Below are 22,525 nucleotides of genomic sequence, written 5' to 3' on the forward strand. Positions count from 1 at the left end.
AAGGCACTCAGACATTTAATAGCTGGGTAAAAAGCGTATAAGCTGCAAAAAAATAGAACAAAAAATGAGTGGCTAGGAGATGGTTTCAGTGAAGTCAAGGAAGAGAGTGCTTTAAGAGGGAGGTATCTGTCATCTGTCAACAACCCCTAATGCCACTGGGCAGATCAGCAGAAGGAGCTCCAAAAAGCCTGCAGTGCTTTAGTGACACAAAGTGCATGGTGGCCTGAGAGAGTCACTAGAAAGCTCAGGGCAGAAGCCATCTCAGTGCAGGCAGAGGAGCACATTGGAGGTGAGAAAACTGGAGATCTAGAATATCCAAGCAAAGAGGGGATCCCTGACGAAAGGGGATGTAGAATCAAGAGGGAACAATTTTGAAAAGAAAAAGTCTGAATATTTAATATCAATGACAATGATCATCAGTGTCAGAGGGTGAATATCAAATGAAGAGAGGGGATGCTCTACGTCCTAAGTGTTCATCAGAGGGGGTACACAGGCTTGTTCTTCAGAAAGAGGAGGGGACAGACACTTCTCTATGCCGGGAGGACGAAAACAGAACGAGTGCACCGATGAGTGAGTGTGAGTGTGTGCTGTCAGGAGCTGATGTGTCAGTGTTATTTACATTATCTTTCCAGTTGTTTACTGACATTCTAGGGTTAAAATTACCATAGGGTTTCCTATGGGATTCAGATGGTGTCAACAGAATTAAAAATCTTACGTGTGGCAAGGTACAAAGTATTTCAAGGGATTATTAAATGTCACTTTTGTGTACAATATGGCATTGGTCCTACCATGAATTGAAACAAAGCAAAATATATTTATAAAAGTTTAATATAGCATATAAATACCCAATAATGTGCATTTAAATTTAATAGAGAAAAAAATGAAGAAAGATCAGGAAAGCTGTTTACAAGCACACTACATTCCAAAGTCTACAAATGGGCCCATGGAACTAAGTCGCGGAGGGAAAGCTCTCCAAAGCCTGCTTGGTTCCATGCTGTTGCTAGAGGAAGAGTCAGGGAAACTGTCAGCAAGAATGACCATGCTCCTTTTTCTTTGCTTTTCCTTTCTGAAAAACAAAAAGAATGGGAGGGAGTGAGGGAGGGAGGGAGGGAGGAAGGAAGGAAGGAAGGAAGGAAGGAAGGAAGGAAGGAAGGAAGGAAGGAGAAAGAAAGAAGGAAAGCTAACCGATAGACAGACAGACATGTAACCCACCCCTAACTGTGCACAGCCATACATCACAGGACTTAGTTCACCAAAGGGAAAGACACAAGGAAATGTCGCTGTCATCTCTGCCCACTGAGATGAATTAAATCAATCGCCCATTCAATCCCGCCTGAAGGAGGCAGCTGAGCTGGGGCGGGACCCTGAGGCTGCGTGTCCTGCCCCTGAACAAGGGGCCTGGGACGTGGCCTGGGCGCTGCTGCTCCTGCTGGCGCTGCTCCAGGCGCCTGTGGACAGCGCGCGCCTGCACGGATCTCTGCATGCAGAGAATTCGATGCCTCAGGAAACCACCAACAGGGAATGTCACCTCTGTGACCTCCAGCTCTAGGAGCCAGGCCACCAGCAGCTCCGGGAACCCGCTGACCAACCGCCATCTCCATCTCCAAGACACGTGGCTACAGCCAGAATCCCAGCAGCTGGGGGCTGGGCCAACAGGATCTCCAGCAGCTCAGGGTCCCAGAACACAACCCAGGCGACACTGGCCTCGGAGACCATCCCCATGACAGTTCAGCCGTGGCCTTTTCTTATCAGTCACAATCACACCAGCTATTAGCTCTAAAGGAAATCCAGGATCCAGAGTGGATACTGGCAGCTCTCTGGGCGGTATTGTGCTGACACTGGGTGTCCCGTCGGTTCCTTACATCGGAGGCAGAAGGTATTATTCCAGAAGAGGCGTTCGATCACGAACCATTGGTGAACATGATGCCATCATCTAAGGAGGTCCAGGACCAGTGGAAGAAGACAGATACAGCCCTGTCAGATCATTTCGGTGATTCGGCCATGCACATAATATACAATGTGCTATATAAACATGTGGAGCGTCCTCCTGGTTCCTAAAGGGAAAACGGGTTTGGTTTGGGTTTTCTAAAGGAGTATTTGGAACATAGAGTTAATGCAATGGTTATAGTCACTTTTAAGAAATACACAGTAAGACAAGGCCTGCCCTTTCCTTGTATGGCACTGGTCACAGCAGGGGAGTGATCGGCAGACATGGTCCCCCATGGGTGCTGTGCCCTCCCCGCATACAAATAAGGCCCTCAGGATGCTGGCAGAAACACCACACAGCAAAAATTATAGGAGTTCACCAGCTTGCAAGCATAACTTTAAAGCGTTGTGCCGGGTGCACTGCCCCCAGGGCCCAGTCAAACTAGCAATGATATCTGGGCTTTGCCCTGCTAGGGAGAGCCTGAACTTTCAATGAGAGGTAATCTAAGTATTTTTTTCCTCTGTGTATTTCACTAAATTGGAACACTGAACAGTGTTTTAAAGATTTGGTTAGGTTATTGCTGATGTGAGACTAGTGTCACTACCAGAAATCGCTCTATTTCATATGGAACAGTTATTTTCTGTTTAGTGAATATTTTTAAGAGGTGTAAAGCTTTCTGCTCCTAGAATCGCTGAACGTCCTGTAAACTTCCCTAACCTAAGTTCCTCCTGTGATTTCCAAACCCACCCCACAAGCTAAGGCTGTGCCAGTCCTTCCAGGGGCCGTAGGGCAGCACTACCTACACAACCCCTCAGGCTCCCACCTACATACCAAATGCTGCATTTTTGTGCACTGTTGATTTTACTCAGATTGGGGACATAGCATTTTTATACTACAAAAGCTTTGGAGTACATTTTTAAGGCTTTTAAAGATAAGCTTTTATTATTCTTCAGGCCACTGGTCTCCTGGGGGCGGGCACATGGCTGTATTATGGTATTAGAGAAAGCCCCATGTTGTAGGGACCCCAGGGCCAGTCAATGTAGTTCCTGTTACAAGCAGCCAAAACTCGTTCATGTTTGGTGGAAAATGGTACTTAATCTGACTATATGACCATCCGACAGAGTGTTGCTATCTTAGTAAATTTCTGCTAATCCAGAAATGCACTAATATGTCCTAATGTCCCTCGTCTGCACTGCAAAGGATTTAAATGTGACTTGTGATCAGCTTTTGTGTTTCAGAGGATGCTAGGAATTTCTATGTAAAAGCATCACGTCTACGCACTGTGCATTAAGGCCTAGTCTGCTGAGGACCAGGTAATGCCGCAGGCCTGAGATGTGTATTGTAGAAGGAATCCAAGAAAGCCTGGGTGGGCAGAGTTGGTAACAGACCACATACTTGCCTGGTAGGAACCCCCACCGTTTCCATTTCTTTGTAAAATGACGATGCGGGTGGGGGGTGTTTTCAATTTTACCTTTTTCATCTCTTGTGTTCTTTGTGCTTCCCGGCTTGAGGTCCATTAGAACCCCAGAGGCAGGGGATCCCTGGGTGGTGCATCGGTTTGGCGCCTGCCTTTGGCCCAGGGCGCGATCCTGGAGACCCGGGATCCAATCCCACGTTGGGCTCCCGGTGCATGGAGCCTGCTTCTCCCTCTGCCTGTGTCTCTGCCTCTCTCTCTATCTCTCTGTGACTATCATAAATAAATAAAAATTAAAAAAAAAAAAAGAACCCCGTAGGCAGCCGGATTCTGAGCACTCTGAGGATAGGGAACCACTTCATGTCCCTGAATACCTTTCCGGTGGCCTGAGGCCTGTCTTCTCCGTGTGGAAGCTGCATCGCTCACTTCCCAGGCCAACCACTGCTCCCCTAGTGCACATTTCACGGGCATAAACTCATTACCTAGTCCTGTTCACTGCGGCAAATACTCGCTTCTGTTCCCGCTGAGAAATGTATTCACTTGAAGATACGTGAGAATCCAATCCAGGACTTTAGATAATCCAAAACATGAATCACTCCCATTCAGGTAAATGAGAGTTGACAATATATTCGTGAGAGTTTTGTATTTTTAAGGAGAAAAATTTAAAGCAAATTCCTTTAACTCTTTTTTCCTTTTATTATAATGACCAGGTTTTGGTATTTAATTGTCACTGAGAACTATTTTTAGAATAAAATTTTGTTCTTCATCTAAAAATTAAAAAAAATAAAAAAGTAAATACCAACCTAAGAAATAATAGACACATCAGTCAGTTGATTATGCATTTAATTAAGAATAATAGTGTGTATAGTTTTGACATAAGTCAGCCATGATAATAATATATTTAATTACTTTTTAGACTCTTGTTAAACAAACTCCACAAAAGGGAAGGCCACATTTTAGAACTCCTCTTCCTTTTTTTAATTTATTTTTTATTGGTGTTCAATTTGTAAACATACAGAATAATCCCGTCAAGTGCTCACCTCAGTGCCTGCCACTCAGTCACCCCCACCCCACGCCCACCTCCCCTTCCACCACCCCTAGTTCGTTTCCCAGAGTTAGGAGTTAGAACTCCTCTTCTTTTCAACTCTGTACCCTCTTGATGCAATAAAGCACCACAAACAGTGCCCTACAACTCAGTAACTTATCTTCCTTTTTCTTTTCTCCAAGCCGTCTTTCTTTTTTTTTTTTTTAGGCACAGGATTTCTTTTATTTTTGATTTTTTTAATAATAAATTTATTTTTTTATTGGTGTTGAATTTGCCAATATACAGAATAACACCCAGTGCTCATCCCATCAAGTGCCCCCCTCAGTGCCCACCACCCAGTCACACCCCCCGCCCACCTCCCCTTCCACCAACCCTAGTTCATTTCCCAGAGTTAAGAGTCTTCATGTTCTGTCTCCCTTCCTGAGCAGTCTTTTTTGGATCATGTGAGATTTCCAAAGAGGGCTAAGGCACAATGAAGGATGACTAAAGTTCTAGGAAACATTTTTCCTAAGGTTCTAAGAAACATTTTTCTTAATGTTCTGTGAGCTTGTTTCTCAAATTCTCATAATTTAATATACTTAGCTGAATACATCTTTATTGTGCAGGTTACATTCACTGAATTATATAAACTATAAATATAAATCATAAAAATTTATATTACAAGACAAATTTTAAACCGTCTTTTGAATATTTTATTAATTCAATGATACAATGTAGAACTTCACATTTTATTTTGAATGGCTAAGTAGTGGCTGAATCTTTTATGAGTATCCACTCATGTTACTAGATGGAATACATTTTTCTTGAATAAAAATCTCCCTAGAAACACAACTTTCCTTCATAAAGAACTAAATCTAGCTAATTCAAGTGTTTTATGTTATGTGCATTAAATTAACTTCACTTTGCAGCTTATTGACTATTTTTATACCAATCATTAAAAAATAATCTAATACTCATCATAAAATATATCCCCAATTTAAAAAAAAAGGCATTTTCTTCTTTATCTTCCTACACAAAGAAATCCTGTCTGGAAACAAGCAATATGTATGTTTAATTTTAGTTGTCTAGATATTAGATTTAACACTTAAAAGTGTTATATTCTTTTAATTTCCTCTTCTGATAAGTGATGTATTCATGTTATTTGCCTTACTGAATCTAACTCGAATGCCTCTTCTTTTCATCATAGTTTTTAGCAACAAAAGATTGTAAACTTTCTCCTTTTTAGTTTTTACCATATCTCTTCTTAAACCTGTGTATTTAATGCAATGTGGATTAATTTTAGAATACTAAACTTTCATTATTACATTTGTTAAGCATAATTTGAAAGAACCCTGCAGCAAATACCATCTTCGCATGAACCTTAGTCATTTCACTGCTCTATATCCAGGTTTCTGAGTAGTCCAGACAGGACTGCCAGGTTCTTAGTCAATGGGGTATCTTAATCGAAGGCTCTGATTATCTGTGGTAATAACCATAAAAAGATCTATGACCTAACAACAAGATGCTGTTGGCCACACAGTTATGTGGCTCAGAGATAAGCTACTTACACAGTAGACCAAAATGTGTACACACATACCAGTACATACTCAGCAATCCCAGGGTAAAAATGTAACACTTTGCCAGACCAAATACTTCCATGCACATGAACAGCAGACCAGAGTTCAAGTGGAAGAATTTGCTTTCTGTGACTTCCAAGGAAAGAGACATAAGCTTTCTTCCGAATTGAAAAGGCACACTGGACGAGGTGTACTGCATCAGGAGAGAAACGAAAGGGAACAGAGGAGGCCAGATCACCCAGCATTCACTGAGCCCCGACTGCCAGGGTGGGCAGTAAGAAAATAAACAAAGCTGTTCTATGTTCCTCAGTTCAGTTCTTGAGGAACTCAGTTCAGTGACAAAAACACATATATAAGTAAATCATTTCTCTAAGTGGGCCCATGGATATATTACTCTAGATTTCTATTCTAGAGGTATTGGGAAAATCTTAAACAATTCTGCTTCAAATTCACTTAAAATGTTAAATTAGAAATTAAATAGAATTTAATTTTCAATTAGTAATAATAATAACTTTAAATATAAAATCGAAGACTCAGCACTTTTCCTCCCAAAGAAGAATTTCACAGAATTCCTTTTTTAAATTCTATTTCATACTTTCAGTATCACCAATCCTGTTAACAAAGGCCGCAGCGCAGTTAGGAAACAAACACTCTAGCTTCTCCTTGGTTGATGCCTCAGCGGTAGGCTTTACTGCCCTACAAATTATGAAGGTGTAGGCTCACTGAAATGATTTCTAAAGACCCTACCTACTAACATCCAGCATTCCCCATTCGGAAAGGTAGCTGACTGCAGGCACAAGGTTGACTAAGAAACAATCAGCTGGCACAAAACCTGCTTCTCTTAAAAAGCTGAAAGCGGTTTAGCATAATAATAATGATCTTAAACCTATCTCTGAAGCTGCCAAACCACCATATCTAATAAAGGTCTCTGCACAGCACAACAAGATATCTTCCCTACAGGACATTTCTTACATTTATAAAGTCCTAGTAACCTTTCCAAAGAGAAGACAGGCCACCCAGCCATAGCCAGTACGATGGCCCCGGTAAACAATATTCAAGTGGCCTAAGCGAACACATGCTTCCCTGTGCATCCAACTGAGGAGCCCAGGAACAGGGCACTAGGCTGCTGCTGTCTTCATTGGGAGTAGGCCCGTTAGGACTGTCATCCACATAGCACGTTGTTCCTTGAGTGGTGATTATTTACTTAAACGTCTTTGGCATGCTTGGGATTTATACCAGCTACCTTGAGATGTTAGAGAAATAAAACAGACTTTGCTCTGTTTTATATAGAAACAAAACTACAGAGACAAAAACTATACACATGGCAGAGTGGTGATAAAAATACTTGCTAACTTATATGGCACACATAGGGGCCAGGTGTTTTGTTATGTTATCTTATTTAACTTAATCTTCACAAAATCCAATGAGGTAGGTATTATCATCATTAATTCACAACAGAAACAAGAGTTCCAAGATTATTTTTACCACTATGGAAATAGTGACTAGATTATCTTTTGAACTATAACATGTCCAGTGTTCTGTACAGGCCCTGGCCCACAGCAGATGCTCGAGGGCTATCAGTTGAATGAATGCATCAAGTGAAGTGTTCAGCCAACAAGGGTCAGGGCCAGAAATTAGGCCTTTAAATTGCCTTTCTTAACAGAATCCAAACTGGGCTCAGTTCTGCATTCTTTCTACTTCTATATCAAGTGTTTGTTTTGTCCACTGACTCTAACTTTTCCTCATCCTCCAACAAAGCTAATTTCCCTCACCAAAGGGAAAAAGAGGCTAAAACACATATTGCCTACGCATGACTTTTGTATAAAAGAAAAGAAGGTGCAATGCCTTTGAATGAATTCAGGATGTTTTGAGAACTTAAAAATATCAAGGAACATGAGTTCTAAATAACTCTAAACTATGTATATTCTTAAATGAAACTGTTTGCAAATGTTCAGTAGTTTCAAAACTATCTAAATAGTAAATTCAGAAGCATGGAAGGCTTTTAAAATCTGTGTTTACTCTTTTGCAAATTAACTCTAAGGTATTAGAGCACAGAGGTTTACACGGTGGACAGGGAAGACAAAGTACCTGGCCTCAGTTCCTATCCACTACTCAATGGCCGTGTGGCTCAGGCAAGTTACTTAGATTCTGCATCAGCAACCTCACCTGACAGTGGGGGGGAAAATTCTGGTGCCTTCCTCACATATTCATGGTACATATTAAGGTTCTAATACACATGACCACTTATAGGCACATAGTACCTATTCTGTGCTAGCTGCCGTCACCATCATCATTATTAAGGATTAAATGATGTGTTTCAAAGTTATCAATCTATACAGCTTAAGGATATTTCTAAAAATAGTCGTTTGACTTGCTATAAATTCCAATTGAATTAAAATAATATATTTATAAGTAATATAATAATTTAACTTCCTATACATATTACTAATATGTAGCCACAGTAGGGCTAGTACTTAAAATTTCATAGGACCTACTGCTTCTAATTGTACTTATTTTAAACTTTTAACTAAGGAAAGACAAATATGTACTTTACTATAAAATAATCCATTAAAAGATCTCCAAGATATTTAACTGATATTATTACGGTATTACTAAAGAAATCATTAGATAGCTGCTCCCTAATATTCTGTAACAGAGTCTAGAAAAATTATAAAAAAATTTATATAAATCTGATTAAAAAAACAGAAAAGAAACTGAATTAGAGAAAACTCTATAATTTTTGGTATAAATGAAAAATCCAGTTGATTTTTTTTTTTTGGTTGCTAGGTTGGTGCCCCTGCGATCTGAATGCTGCATCAACAACATTTAATAAGCCCATGGATCTCAATGTCTTCATGACAATGGAGAAAGTCTTGTCTGTGCTTTAGAAACAATCAAGTTGCTACTCTCACAGGAATCCACATTTGATCTCTCGGCTCCGCCATTTTGAAATATCATGTGTCACCAGAAGACTCCAAGATAAACTGCCTAAGACTATCCATCCTTGCACAAGGCAGAGAAAGGAGAGAAAATAATATGTAATAAAATAGCTCTCCTGCTAATGGGAAAACGAAACTGACATCAGAATTGGGACAAAGCTTTGTTGACATCACAAGTTTGGCTCAATACCTAGTGCTCTCTCAACATATTCAGTCCATCCCCACAACCTGACATCCCTCATGAGGTGTTCCAAAAACCCAGGTTTTCCATATGCTCCTTTTTCTTATAACACCAAGCCACCTTTTCATTTATGTTAATATTTTGCTGCAAAAAAGTCCCAGGAAGGGATGCCTGGAACTATGTCCTTAAGAACATGAGATGTAGCACTATATCTAAAATATTCCAAGAATTCAAAGTCTTGACTTTAAATGATGTAATTCTGTACATAATTAATTTTCTGTGAAAAGATCAGAAATTTTTAAAAGCCTGTAAAATCTGAGTAGGTCAAATCTTTCGTCCAATATTACATTTTTCCTTTGGTGTAAAGAAATTAATACTTAGTAATAAGAATCACCCATTTTTTATGGAGCCTAAGAATTCTTTTGGTTCATTTTAAGCCACATCTTTCACACTTAGAATTTTCTGGTTCAGTTGGAAATACTTTTCAGAAGTCTGAACATACAGTTCAATGAATTGTTCTGAAATGTGTGCATGTGGGAAGAATTTTTTGCTTATGAGATCCTTCAATAATTCATATATTTAAATCATCATTTCCAAAGCAAATCTTCCAAAATCAAATAAATTGCAAAACTACCAGAGAACTAAGTCTCCAAAAAGGAGTTCCAATTCTCTGCCAAAACAGACTTCAAATTCTTAATCCCTTGTCCAAAAAAATTGGACCAACTATTGATGTTTTCCACCAAGCAAGCCACATAGCCACAAATGTTTCTCATTTACTCCAATCCTGGGACATACAGCTCAAAGAAGAAATTTCCTGAATACCCCAAATTTCAGATACAATTTGGAATGTAAGTGATTCATAATGTTAAGCAGGAAACATTATGGTCTTCTCCTACCAGCTCGATGTTTCTGGAATGCAACCCTCAGGAGATTATTCCACCAAATCAGAAGGCTGACATCACTGTCAGCCTTGTGACCCATTATAGCTGGGTCCTCTGCTCCCAGCTCAGATGTGATTCTGAACCCTGAACAGTCTGCTACTCCAGCTAGCATTCAAGGAAAACAGACGTTCTGCCAAGGGAGCGACAAAGATCCATACTGTGCTCTGTGGCAAGGAACACAGAGTGCACTCGATCCCACTCTAAGGAAAAGCCAAGATAATGTTAAAAGGAATTAAAGACACTGTCATCACTTGTGCACCAAAAGGCTCTCACACTGGCCTCTGAACAGATTCTAATTAATTTGAATATGAAACTTCACAGATCTTCTAGTTTATGAATCCTCTTCCAGTCCCACCCCCACTTCACCTCCTCTTAAATCGAACAATAATTTCTGAGAGTATCAAAGTTGCCAACAGTCATCTTCTGTAGATTCCTACTCTATTTCAAGGAAGGAAGCGCACCTGACATAGCAGAAGACAGGTACGACACTGAATGACCGAATGACCGGGAGAACTGTGTGAGTCTTTGCAACACCGGCTACTAAACAAGAGAGACGTGCAGGTGGTTCCCTTATAAAGAAATACATAAGTAGGGCCTAGAGGAGTGATGTGGGTAAAAGGTAGAGATAAAAACTTACCGACATAGTATTCCATTACCTAAAGGGATCATTGCAAGCAAAATATACAGTTAAAGGGAACTCAAAGCTGAGCAGCCAATCCTTTGGGAGTCTGGGCAAACGTAGAGTGTTATCGATGATACAGACATAACCACCAATAGGAAGAAAGGTCACAAACAAAAGGCAGCTGAGCAAAGGTAAGAGTTACTATTTAAGCATAAGGAAAAAATGTAGTTTAAACAGAATAACATTCTCTAAAACACAGAATAAAGAAAGAACACAAAACAGTGGGTTTGCCTAAAGTAAATTCCATGAGTCTACATGTAGGCTTTTTGATATCAGTAACATTCACAAGGAGACACTTGAACTGAGTTTGTAAATTAAAATTGTGAGGTCATGCTGGAGGTGCTGGAAGAGGACTGCATCAGGAAGCCATAAAAAATACAAAATGCTTGGAAAAAATTAATGTATGCACATTTAAAAATATCAGTTGAAATTTGTGGTTGGATCAACGTATATCCTGAATAACCTAAAAAGTGGCTTGAATATCTCCAGCTGCCAAAAAGATTCTATTTTCCAGCCCAATCTAGCCTTTTGTAAGAGGCATCTCTCATTTATCCAGACAAAAAAAAGACAGTAATTACATTGGTTATCCAATGCTTATCTGTATGGAGAAAATATGGTTAGCTAATAACATCAGGAAATGGAATATTCTAGATGACTATCCTTTCTGGTTACTTTAAAAACTAATTCTGTGCATTTTCCCTCTTCTGACTGTGGACTTTACACTCAGAATGGAGTGAAATCAGCATAACTCTCAGCAAATTATTAAATTTACAGTCTTTCGGATCAGAGTAAATGACATGATGTACAATGAAGCTTCTAGAACAATAAACATGGTAAATTCTTTGTTTTTAAAGATTATTAATTTATTTATTAGAGAGAGAGAGAGAGAGAGAGAGTGAGAGAGGCAGACGGAGAAGCAGGCTCCATGCAGGGAGTTTGACATGGGTCTTGATCCCGGGTCCCCAGGATCACGCCCTGGGCAGAAAGCAGTGCTAAACCGCTAAGCCACTGGGCCTGCCCGCACATGGTAAATTCTTAAAAAAATATTAGTTTCCTTATTCTTTCCCTTCTCTCTTACTTCTGCCAACCATAGCTTTGCTTTTTTTTTGCAGCTTAGGTACCAGGAGCTGTGCTTTCACATGCAATCAACCAATTTCCCAGTGAATTGCAATGTTTCTTCATTCTGTTAACCATCTGATAAAGGAGTTTTAATTAGAGGACTCCTCTAAAAACTTATTGCTTAACTTTTTCTCATCTTGGCGGAATTTCTGCTGAGGAATCAGCTATGTTCAACTCACAGTTTCTGTCAGAGCCCAATGTAATGTGCAGCACTAGGCAAGGATACAGGGATATGGAATTCAATAAAATACGGTTCCTACTGAGGATGGTTAATTTTATGTATTAACTTGACTGGGCCACAGGATCACCAGATAGTTGTTCAAACATCATTCTGGGTGTTTCTGTGAGGGTGTTCTGGCATGCGATTAACATTTAAATAGATGGACTTGACTAATGCAAATTGTCCTCCAGTGTGGGTGAGCCTCATCCTATCAGTTGAAGACCTGAACAGAACAACAGGGTGATCCTCCTCCACATAAGAGGATTCTCCTGCTTGATGATCTTCAAACTAGAATATCTGCTCTTCCAGCCTAACGGTGTGTAAAGTGGGACACTGGTTCTTCTACGTCAGCCTGTGGCCTCTAGATTCAAAGTGGGACACTTGTTCTGCATATTCTGGACTTGGCCAGCCTCCATAACCACGTGAGCCAATTCCCTGGAATGAATCTTTCGATAGATAGAGATATATATAAATAGATAGACAGAAAGACAGATATCTAGATCCTATCAGTTCTATTTCTCTGGGAAACACTGGCTAATACACTATCCTCGAGAAGCTCAAAATCTAGTCATGAGGATATACCCAAATAAAATTTCTCCATGAAGCCTTTCCCAAGTAATAACACAGAATATTGCACTATGAGCCAAATAAACCATCAAGTAAAGAAACTATCAATAAATGTTCACTGAATGAATCAAAAGTACTTGAAAACAAGATCTGCCAAGGACATTATCAGAGCATGTAATTCATTCCCTCAAGAATTCTCATAAAGAGAATGATCTGGTGTCAATTTACAACTAGATTTAACCCTTTTCTGCATATGCTGAATACATGAGATTTCTCTGCTTTATGAGTTAGTTACTGTTATTTGAAGCAGGTCATTGGGAATAAATTTAAAACAGGGAGTGCAGTTATAAATTGGTTCATTCCTCTCACAGTACATAGTACAAATAAGAAGCAAATAAGCTTCCTTGAATGGCAGCCAAGTTTTTCTGCTCCTGAGATGGTGCCTCATGAACAAAGCGAAGCCAGTTGGAGTGTCGAGGGTTGGTAGCATCCAAAATGTATAGTACTTCTCCCTTACTCCCACGAACCTGAAACATAAAAAGCTGCTGAGTTTGGACATGAAGTTAGTATTAGTCATACTAAACATATCAAGAGTAGGATATGATATTTTCTCATAAGGATACACATTTCTTATTGACAGATGTTGAATAGATGCTGGATTAACATCCATTCTCCCCCTTAAACATACGTACAAATAGAACTTACTATTTTATTTGGCAGATGTCTAGACGACTCACAATTGCAGCAACTCTCAGAGTTGATAGCTCTTTTCTGGTTCAAATTATTTGTTAGTTGGTATATTTTAATAGACGTGTTGCAACTGCAACCACCCAGGGGACAACCATAATTGCAACCTGTCCCCCTTTTCCCACTGAAAAGGGGATACTGCTTGGTTCCCACTTGAGGGGGGCAGAGCTGGAGCAATCCTTTCAATTTCACTCTCCACCTGTTTCCTGAATCTTTTCCATATGAGGAGAACTTGCCAATGAAACCAGTAGAATCTGACATCCACTGAGCCACATTTTCACATTTCTAAATAGTAGATAAATAAAATAGGTTCCATTTTGTCTTTTCATGGCCTGCTCATGGCTTGTTGAGGTCAGTGCGCCCTCTGTCTTTTGTTTCATGCCATAAGGCTTCCTGGTCAGACCCACTCAACATTCAGTTGGAGGGAGAGAGGTAACTGCCAAAGGAGTGGGTAGCTCATTTTACATTCTGGAAACCAAGTTGCTTCAAATCAAGCTTCTCCAAGGCCCCCACGCTGTAGGTTATCAGGCGGTGCTCAGTTTAATAATGGAAAAATCAATCTCCATCCAACTCACTGTGTGTTTAAATTCCAGTGGAATCCAGGGGAGGAGGAAAGGAGTGAGTGATCAGCACTTCAGATCTCTAATACCAAGTAACACAAATATAAGAATATAAATTCACCTTTGCAGACTTGGGGTGGGGATAAACAAATTCTACATCTCCAAAACTTCATTTAATAAAATAAAGCACCACGAGCCTAATAATGTCTGAATTTCCCAATGATCCATTTGGACAATCATGCATTCACTGGACATAATTCACTGAGTCCCTACCATGTGCCAGGTACAACTTAAGGCACTATGAATCTTTCAGTGAACAAGACAGCTGGAACTGGACATCGTTGCAGCACTTAAGAACAAACAAGCATAGGATATCACTTCAGGTAAAGGTAAGAGCTGTGAAGACAACTCAAGCAGAGCAGAAGGAGGCAGAGTGAGGGGAGCTGAGCAATCTCAGAAGAGATGATACAGCCTCTCTGACCTGAGAGGAGCTCTAAAGAAGGTAGGGACTGGCCAGTGGCCAGTGGAGGGCTGGAGACAGAGTGCTGCTACCCAGAGAGAACAGCACATAGAAGGCAATTAGAAAGGCCCCGGGAGTGGCACAGAAGCAACCAAGAAAATGAGGGGCAGGGACATCAAACAAACTGCACAGGTCCAGCCACATACTGATGTACAGACTAGGAAGCCATCTGCAGAGGTCAAGTTACCTCCAAAAGACTGTTACATCAAAACATCTGCTACATGAGCTCCAAACACTGATATGTCAAGATTTTAGCATATATTGTCCAGAAAAAATGCAGTTTTCCTGTTCTGTCTTTATACCATTCACTGCCATGTGTCTCAAACAATTCCTGTTTTCTTAAATGCCAAAGGATCCTCAATAATCATTTAAAAATCTTGCTGACAAAATGCGAGACCTCCATGAGAAGCAGAAATTTAATTTTTGATATTGTAACTGCTAAAAGAAGAACTCAGGACTATAAACACCTACTATTTATATCTCATATGTTTAGGTGAGAAGCCATGGGAATTTGTAACTTCTCACTAGGAAAGCTCATACTGAGATCTCCTTTGGGAGGCACTTGAAAACTGTGCTATGTTGCTGCTTACCCCTCACTGCCCATTGGGTAACGTCAAAAGTGTCCAGAAAGACTGCTGGGATACATAGAAAGAACTCTCCATGCCCCTCCTCAAAGAGGACATCAACTCACTGTTCTTTAAGGACAGTGAATAAATCATTAAATAAGTCACGTTAGATAATTGGGTATGAAGTCTCCTTTCCCGGTTCCTCTGTAGCTACAGTAACAAAACTGTTTACCTTGACAAAGAGCTAAATGAAGCAGAATGAGCAGCAATGCCATTAGATTCTTGAAACAAAAATTTTCTTAGAATCAGATTTTAAAATCTGCGACTGTTTTGCAGAAGGGAGACTGAAGCAGTGGAAGGAACACCCTAAGGCACGGTCCCCAGTCTTTAAAGGGAAATGATGGGGAGAGGAGCAGAGGCAAGGCTGGTGATAAATAAGCTACACATTAAAATCCTGGGAAGAGGCATGCCTGGGTGGCGCAGCGGTTTGGCGCCTGCCTTTGGCCCAGGGCGCGATCCTGGAGACCCGGGATCGAATCCCACATCAGGCTCCCGGTGCATGGAGCCTGCTTCTCCCTCTGCCTATGTCTCTGCCTCTCTCTCTATCTCTGTGACTATCATCAATAAATAAAAATTTAAAAAAAAATCCTGGGAAGACAATGGCCTCCTTTGTAGTTTCTAAGACCTTGGGGTGGGCAGATCAAATGCCTCAGGTGTAGAACATGCTCTCTCCCCTTCCACCCCTACCCCAAGGTAACCCCTAGACTCATTATAATGTATTTGCATAATGGCTACAACTCTCTATCCCCCCCCCCACGGAGAAGGCTGCCAAACCTCAGAGGGTCAAACTCTTACTCCCAACTTGTGGGAGGAGTTTCCCAAATGACTGGAGGCAGCCTCCATTAAGAGACCACCTCACTGCAGATCACAGCTCCTCCCAGCCCAGAGAGGCCCAGTAATACCCAATTCCAGAACAACCTAGGGGCCGGTTCCACCTCTCAGAACCTGCCTATTCTCCCACCTTGAAAGTGCACTTTTTTTGCTTTAACGAACCGCTTTGCATTTACTACATTCTTTCTGGCTATCTTTATTGGAGTGCAGATCCCCACATAAATCTTCTGGGGAATCCAAGGACTGAGACCTCCATTTACACAAACAGACACTCTCTTCCAGAACACCATTACTGTTGGAATCCACACAATCCAACTTTTTTTTTTTTTATGTAGGGAAACCCCAATGGCTCTGTCAGGGACATATCTCCCTTGGAGAGGACAGCACTACTCACAGAAACTACCTCTGAGTCATACATTGGCTGCCCAGTAGGAAGTACAATATACATCAGATGTGTCTGACATTTGGAATTCTTTCTTCAAAGATGTGAAATGTAACAAAGATTTCTCTGTGACTTATTAGAGTAAGGACACTCGGCCAGGGGCATCGTTGGCTCTTTGTATATTTCAGCTTTTTCCCAGGCCCTTTGCCTCCAACCAGGTCCAGGTATTCAGTATTAGTGACTTATTTCCGGTCCATTAGATGTATTCACTCTGGTTGTCTGTAACCATCTCACACCACATCACAGCTTAGGAGACAAGCACCATTTAATTTTATATTAAACTTCTGATGAAACCTGTCCCTTTCAATACATCCATTTTACATATCGATTCAGGATTACTTATATTCTCATAGCAACAAGATCATAGACAGCAGTGTACTGTAGAGTTGCTTACATATTCATAGCTGAGATACTTCTTTTTGTTCATTAACAGAACCACTATTTATTTTATTCAAAACACCCTGAACCAAATGACTTCTGAGTTCCTCTCTGCAGGCTACCTGTTCCCTCCAACTCTGAAGTGCCTTGTTCCCCTTCCCAGTCTTAACACTTCCCTGAAGCTGTAAGATCATCTGCTCATGTGATTTGTATCTTCCCACCCTACCCACAGCATTCCCCTCTTGAAATATCTAAGAGACATTCAAAGATAATCTAAGCCATCCTTCCTCTCTCCAGACAAACCAAATAAAAACTCTCCAGACAGATGGCTACTATTAAAGTCTCCATTTATCTATTTTTAATTTGATACCAAACCCTGAGGTAATAAATTGAACATTTTTAAAGTCTAAGGAATAAGGAAGATATTCCTCTTAGTATCATTTTCCTGCATCTAACTAACCTTTGCAGCCAAAATATAATTTTTTCCTGTCAAAACTTGTCTTCCAAATAGCATCATCTTTTATTTGAATTTTCATGAAGATGAAGTGTATTGGTTACTGTCCTACTGAAGATCATCTCCCACATGTCTGGGGGCCTGTAATGAGTGAATATTCTCATCTTGCAGTAAAAACCATCTCGATCCCAAACCCTGTTTGATTTGCACAGACCTCCTAAGCCAGTTACATAAAAAAAAAATGTAGCTAAGGTGGGGAAGGAAAAGAAAAGAAAAAGAAGCTAGTTTTAAGCACTAATATTTAAGGTAGGGATATCTTTGGAGAATCAGATGGCACCATATGTTTATATTAAATTACAGGCATTTTTTCCTTTGTTTTTAACTGAAGTTAGGCCAGATGCTCTGCCTTCAGTGTCCAATTAAACAGATCTCAGGATATCCTTAGAAGCACAAAGAAAAAAAAAGTCTGCTCATGTAATCAATTCTGACAGCACACCGTTCTCAGATTTAAACCCAAGAGAGACACATTTTTAGAAATCAACAAAGATCGTCACTAGGACAGTAGAGATTTACAGTTTTTCAGCAAAGGGCACAGGGCTTTTTCTATTGATTTCTCACAGGATTCTTTTTTTTTTAATAATAAATTTATTTTTTATTGGTGTTGAATTTGCCAACATACAAAATAACACCCAGTGCTCATCCCGTCAAGTGCCCCCCTCAGTGCCCGTCACCCAATCACCCCCACCCCCTCGCTCCTCCCCTTTCACCACCCCTAGTGATTTTTCACAGGATTCTGTTAAAAATTCTTGCTGTTTTGGGCTTATACACACGTATACACATGTCACCGAGGCCTACCTGTTTATATCTTCTCCAGGGGTATTATCCAATAACCCCGACCCCTGGAATCCCCTATCTCCAGATTGAAAAGCAGATAGAAAACACATATTTTTACAGATCGCAGTCTCTTTAACTGAACAGCATTCAGAATACAGTACACAGGAAGTTAAATAACTTAAAAGGGTTGATGTGAAAAATTAAGTCAGTTTTTCATTACAAGTAATTAGTGCCCTAAATATGTGTAGCTGAAGAATGTCAGAAAAGTATTCTGGGCAAGATGGTGGAAGAGTAGGGTTCCCAAGTCACCTCTCCCCACCAAATTACCAAGATAACCTTCAAATAATCCTCAAAATCTACCAATTTGGCCTGAGATTTAAAGAGAGAACAGCTGGAACGCTACAGTGAGAAGACTTCATGCATCTATCAAGGTAGGAGGATGGGGAAAAAGAAATAAAGAAACAAAAAGCATCCAAGGGGAAGGGGCCCCATGTCGAGCCGGCTAAGGCTGGGGACGGTGTCCCCAGGACAGAAAAGCCCCGTCCCGGAGAAGCAGGAGCTTCACCAATCTTCCCAGATGGAAAGGGGCTCACAGGAAGTTGGAGCAGGACCCAGGAGGGTGGGGATGCCCTCAGGCTCCCAGAGGCACTAACAGACACCTGCGCCCCGGGGACAGCACGCCACACCCCAGAGCCGAGCTGCCTAAAGGGCTGCAGTGCACTTGGCTAGACCGGGGAGTAGCTCGGAGGGGCTCCAGCTGCGGCTCCGCGTGAAGGGGGTTGCGTGGCAGGAGCAGGATTCCAACAGCACAGGCCTGGGAGCCCAGGGCGCCGGGGACACAGCCCAGTATCTGGCCTCCTTCGCTGACAGGTAGAAGCCGCGAGGGCCAAGGACAACAAGGAGGCTCCTGCCACAAGCTGAGCAGATGAGTGCCCCCGCCCCAGAGTCTCCAGGCCCCTGCAGACTGAGAGCTCCCGAGTTACTGTGGGAGCTGACTGTAGGGCTGGAGAGCTGGCTGCCACTACTCTGGTTGCTCCTCCTGGGGCCTCAAGGGGTAAACAACCCCCACTGAGCCTCACAGTGGCCTCACCTGATAAACAGTTTAAACATCTTTCACTGAGCCTTGCAGCAGGCAGGGGACTGAGCAGTTCCCCCAAGTGCTAACACCTGAAAATCAGCACAGCAGGCCCTTCCCCCAGGAGACCAGCTAGGGGGACAGGGGAAAAACAAATTATTCACCAAGCAGCACTGGAAAGTTCCAGGGGGGGTCGAGGGATTTACAGTACACAGAATCAGAGGGTACTCCCCCTTGTTTTTTTTGTTTTTTGATTTGTTTCTGACCCCCCACCCGTTTTTTTCTTTTCTTTTTTTCTCTTTCTTTTATTTTATTCTCTTTCTCTTTCTTCTCTTCTCTTCTCTTCTCTTTTCTTTTCTTTTCTTTTCTTTTGCAAGAGAAACACAAGCAAAAATGAACTATTGGGACTTGATCAAGATAAGAAGCTTTTGCACAGCAAAGGATACAGTCAACAAAAGTAAAAGACAACCTACAGAATGGGAGAAGGTATTTGCAAATGACGTCTCAGATAAAGGGCTAGTTTCCAAGATCTATAAAGAACTATTAAACCCAACAGCAAAGAAACAAACAATCCAATCAGGAAATGGGCAAAAGACATGAACAGAAATCTCACAGAAGAAGACATAGACATGGCCAACACACACATGAGAAAATGCTCTGCATCACTTGCCATCATGGAAATACAAATCAAAACCACAATGAGATACCACCTCACACCAGTGAGAATGGGGAAATTAACGCAGCAGGAAGCCACAAATGTTGGAGAGGATGCGGAGAAAGGGGAACCCACCTGCACTGTTAGTGGGAATATGAACTGCAGATAGGGGATTCCAGGGTGCAGCCACTCTGGAAAACTGTGTGGAGGTTCCTCAGAGTTAAAAATATATCTGCCCTAGACCCAGCAATTGCACTGCTGGGGATTTACCCCAAAGATACAGATGCAATGAAACGCCGGGACACCTGCACCCTGATGTTTCTAGCAGCAATGTCCACAATAGCCAAACTGTGGATGGAGCCTCAGTGTCCATTGAAAGATGAATGGATAAAGAAGATGTGGTCTATGTATACAATGGAATGTTACTCAGCCATTAGAAACGACAAATACCCACCATTTGCTTCGACGTGGATGGAACTGGAGGGTATTATGCTGAGTGAGATTAGTCAATCAGAGAAGGACAAACATTATATGGTCTCATTCATTTGGGGAATATAAAAAATAGTGAAAGGGAATAAAGGGAAAAGGAGAAAAATAATTGGGAAATATCTGAAAGGGAGACAGAACATGAGAGACTCCTAACTCTGGGAAACGAACTAGGGGTGGTGGAAGGGGTAGTGGGCGGGGGGTAGGGGTGACTGAGTGACAGGCACTGAGGTGGGCTCTTGACGGGGTGAGCAGTGGGTGTTATTCTATATGTTGGCAAATTAAACACCAATAAAAAATAGATTCATGAAAATAAAAAAGCCACAAAATGTAAAGTAGAATAAATAAATAAATAAATATTTTTTAAAAATTTAAGGAAATGAGACATATAATGTGACAGCATAGAGTCTCAGACAAACCTTATGCCTAATACAGTCTTTAATACATGATAGATATTACTTTTCAGTTAATCAAACATTATTAAATGGGGTATACCTTCAAAATTGATTTCTTGTAAAAATAAAAATTATTCAAGAGGCTTGTACAGAACAACTAGATGTTAGCCACTGCTGCTTCTTAGGCTCCTGTTTTAAAAGCACTAATATCTGTACAGAAACACTTAAAGGAATAAAATGGTCTTTTCAATGCTTGTTTTCTCTCAATTTAGTACTGAAAAACCATTAAGACTCCCTAGACTAATAATAACTACACTATATATGATGTAATTTTCTGAATAATTTATAAAAATAAAGAGCTGAATATTTAGTTGAGAAAAATAAATATAAGAACATATCTTGTTTTCCCATTACTATCAAAAACTTAATTTTTTTTGCAGAAATAAGTTATAGATTTGGGGCACCTTTTTTCAAAATATCAAAGATAAAACTCACAACAAATGTGAGAAAATAAATAACTATAATGAAAACAATTGCAATATTTCACAATAATCATAATTCTAAATCGCAGAATGGTTTTTAGTACTAGATAACATAATACTTTAACACTCTGATACAGATTTGGAAACTAAAGTTGGTCTGTTATAGCTCCTACCGAAGGGGCTCAATTGAGGAAATTCTCTAAGTATGCTGAAGCTTGGGCCTCCAGGAGGGCTATGCACCAGGTTTTTGAGCAGTAATATTTGGGGAGATTTGCAGGATGCTTCAGACAAGTAGATTAAAAAGTTGCAGGACCTGAGTAATCCACAAAACACAACATATTCCCAAGTTTTGAAGATTACTATTAAAGTGTCATCCCTTTTTCTTTCTGTCCAGTGCTTTTTTCCATAAGTCATGTGAATTAATCACTTTAAAACCAGAATTACAAAAATTATACTAATTATTTGTCTGGAAAGGGATGGTTAAACACCTATAAGGAAATCTGCTAAAATGATCTGTAGGAAAACCACAAAAATAACTCACAAAAATAAATATAACATTAGATATTTTTCCTGCCCTTCAATCCTAATTTTACAGTTTGAGTTACACTGTTTGAATGATTTGACCTGCATCCACTACTCATATATTTGGAAAGTAGTTAAAGAAGAAAACTATTGAATCTGAGAATCTGACACTCTGCTCTCCTTGTGAGAATCAAGAATGCTTAGTGCTGGGGCACCTGGTGGCTTAGTCGGTTAAGCATCTGCCTCTGGCTCAAGTCATGATCTCAGGGTCCTGGGATAGAGCAAGGAACCATGGGCATCAGGCTCCCTGCTCAGGGGAGAGTCAGCTTCTCCCTCCTCCTTCTGCAGCTCCCCCTGCTTGTATTCTTTTGTTTGTGGGCATGCTCTCTCTCTTGCTCTCTCAAATAAGCCTAAAAAAAGAATGCTTAGAGCAGAGAGTTTTTTATTCATATTTTTTTTTTATTGGTGTTCAATTTGCCAACATATAGAATAACACCCAGGGCTCATCCTTTCAAGTGCCCTCCTGAGTGTCTGTCACCCAGTCACCTTCACCCCCCGCCCACCTTCCCTTCCACCACCCCTAGTTCTTTTCCCTGAGTTAGGAGACCTGAAAGAGATTTTTAAGCTCACTAATGAATGTCTCTGCTTTGATTCCCTACCCTCTCTCACTTTAAAGCTGAGGGTTATTAATTTGGGCCAATTCCAATGCTGGGGACAGCACTGGGAGGTCTGAGCTCCCCTTCCACTTCCTTTTCCAGTACCTCACAGAATTCACAAATGGTTCTGTTCAAATCATTAATTAACATTCATGTAAAAAATAAGGACGCTTAAAATCTATAAAATCACCATTCATTTGTTCTAATTCCCACTTGCCAGAATAAAGCAATGACTGTCTGTGATTATATTTAAGGTGCTGATGATTCTCAA

General features: G+C 40.7%; 1 long non-coding RNA gene across 2 annotated transcripts in view; it reads right to left on the bottom strand.

Annotated features, from left to right (window-relative positions):
- The window catches only part of LOC140596557 (uncharacterized), a 45,328-nt gene that overhangs the window by 15,506 nt on the left and 7,297 nt on the right, over nt 1–22,525 (bottom strand). For both annotated transcript variants that reach the window (XR_011998487.1, XR_011998488.1), the window contains exons 2-3: nt 1,213–2,054; nt 909–1,066 (exon numbers count right to left, since the gene is read on the bottom strand). This is a non-coding gene — a long non-coding RNA (uncharacterized lncRNA). The remainder of the gene's footprint in view (nt 1–908; nt 1,067–1,212; nt 2,055–22,525) is intronic.

Source organism: Vulpes vulpes, unplaced genomic scaffold, assembly GCF_048418805.1.
Source record: "Vulpes vulpes isolate BD-2025 unplaced genomic scaffold, VulVul3 Bu000000624, whole genome shotgun sequence".
Taxonomy (NCBI): Eukaryota; Metazoa; Chordata; class Mammalia; order Carnivora; family Canidae; genus Vulpes; species Vulpes vulpes.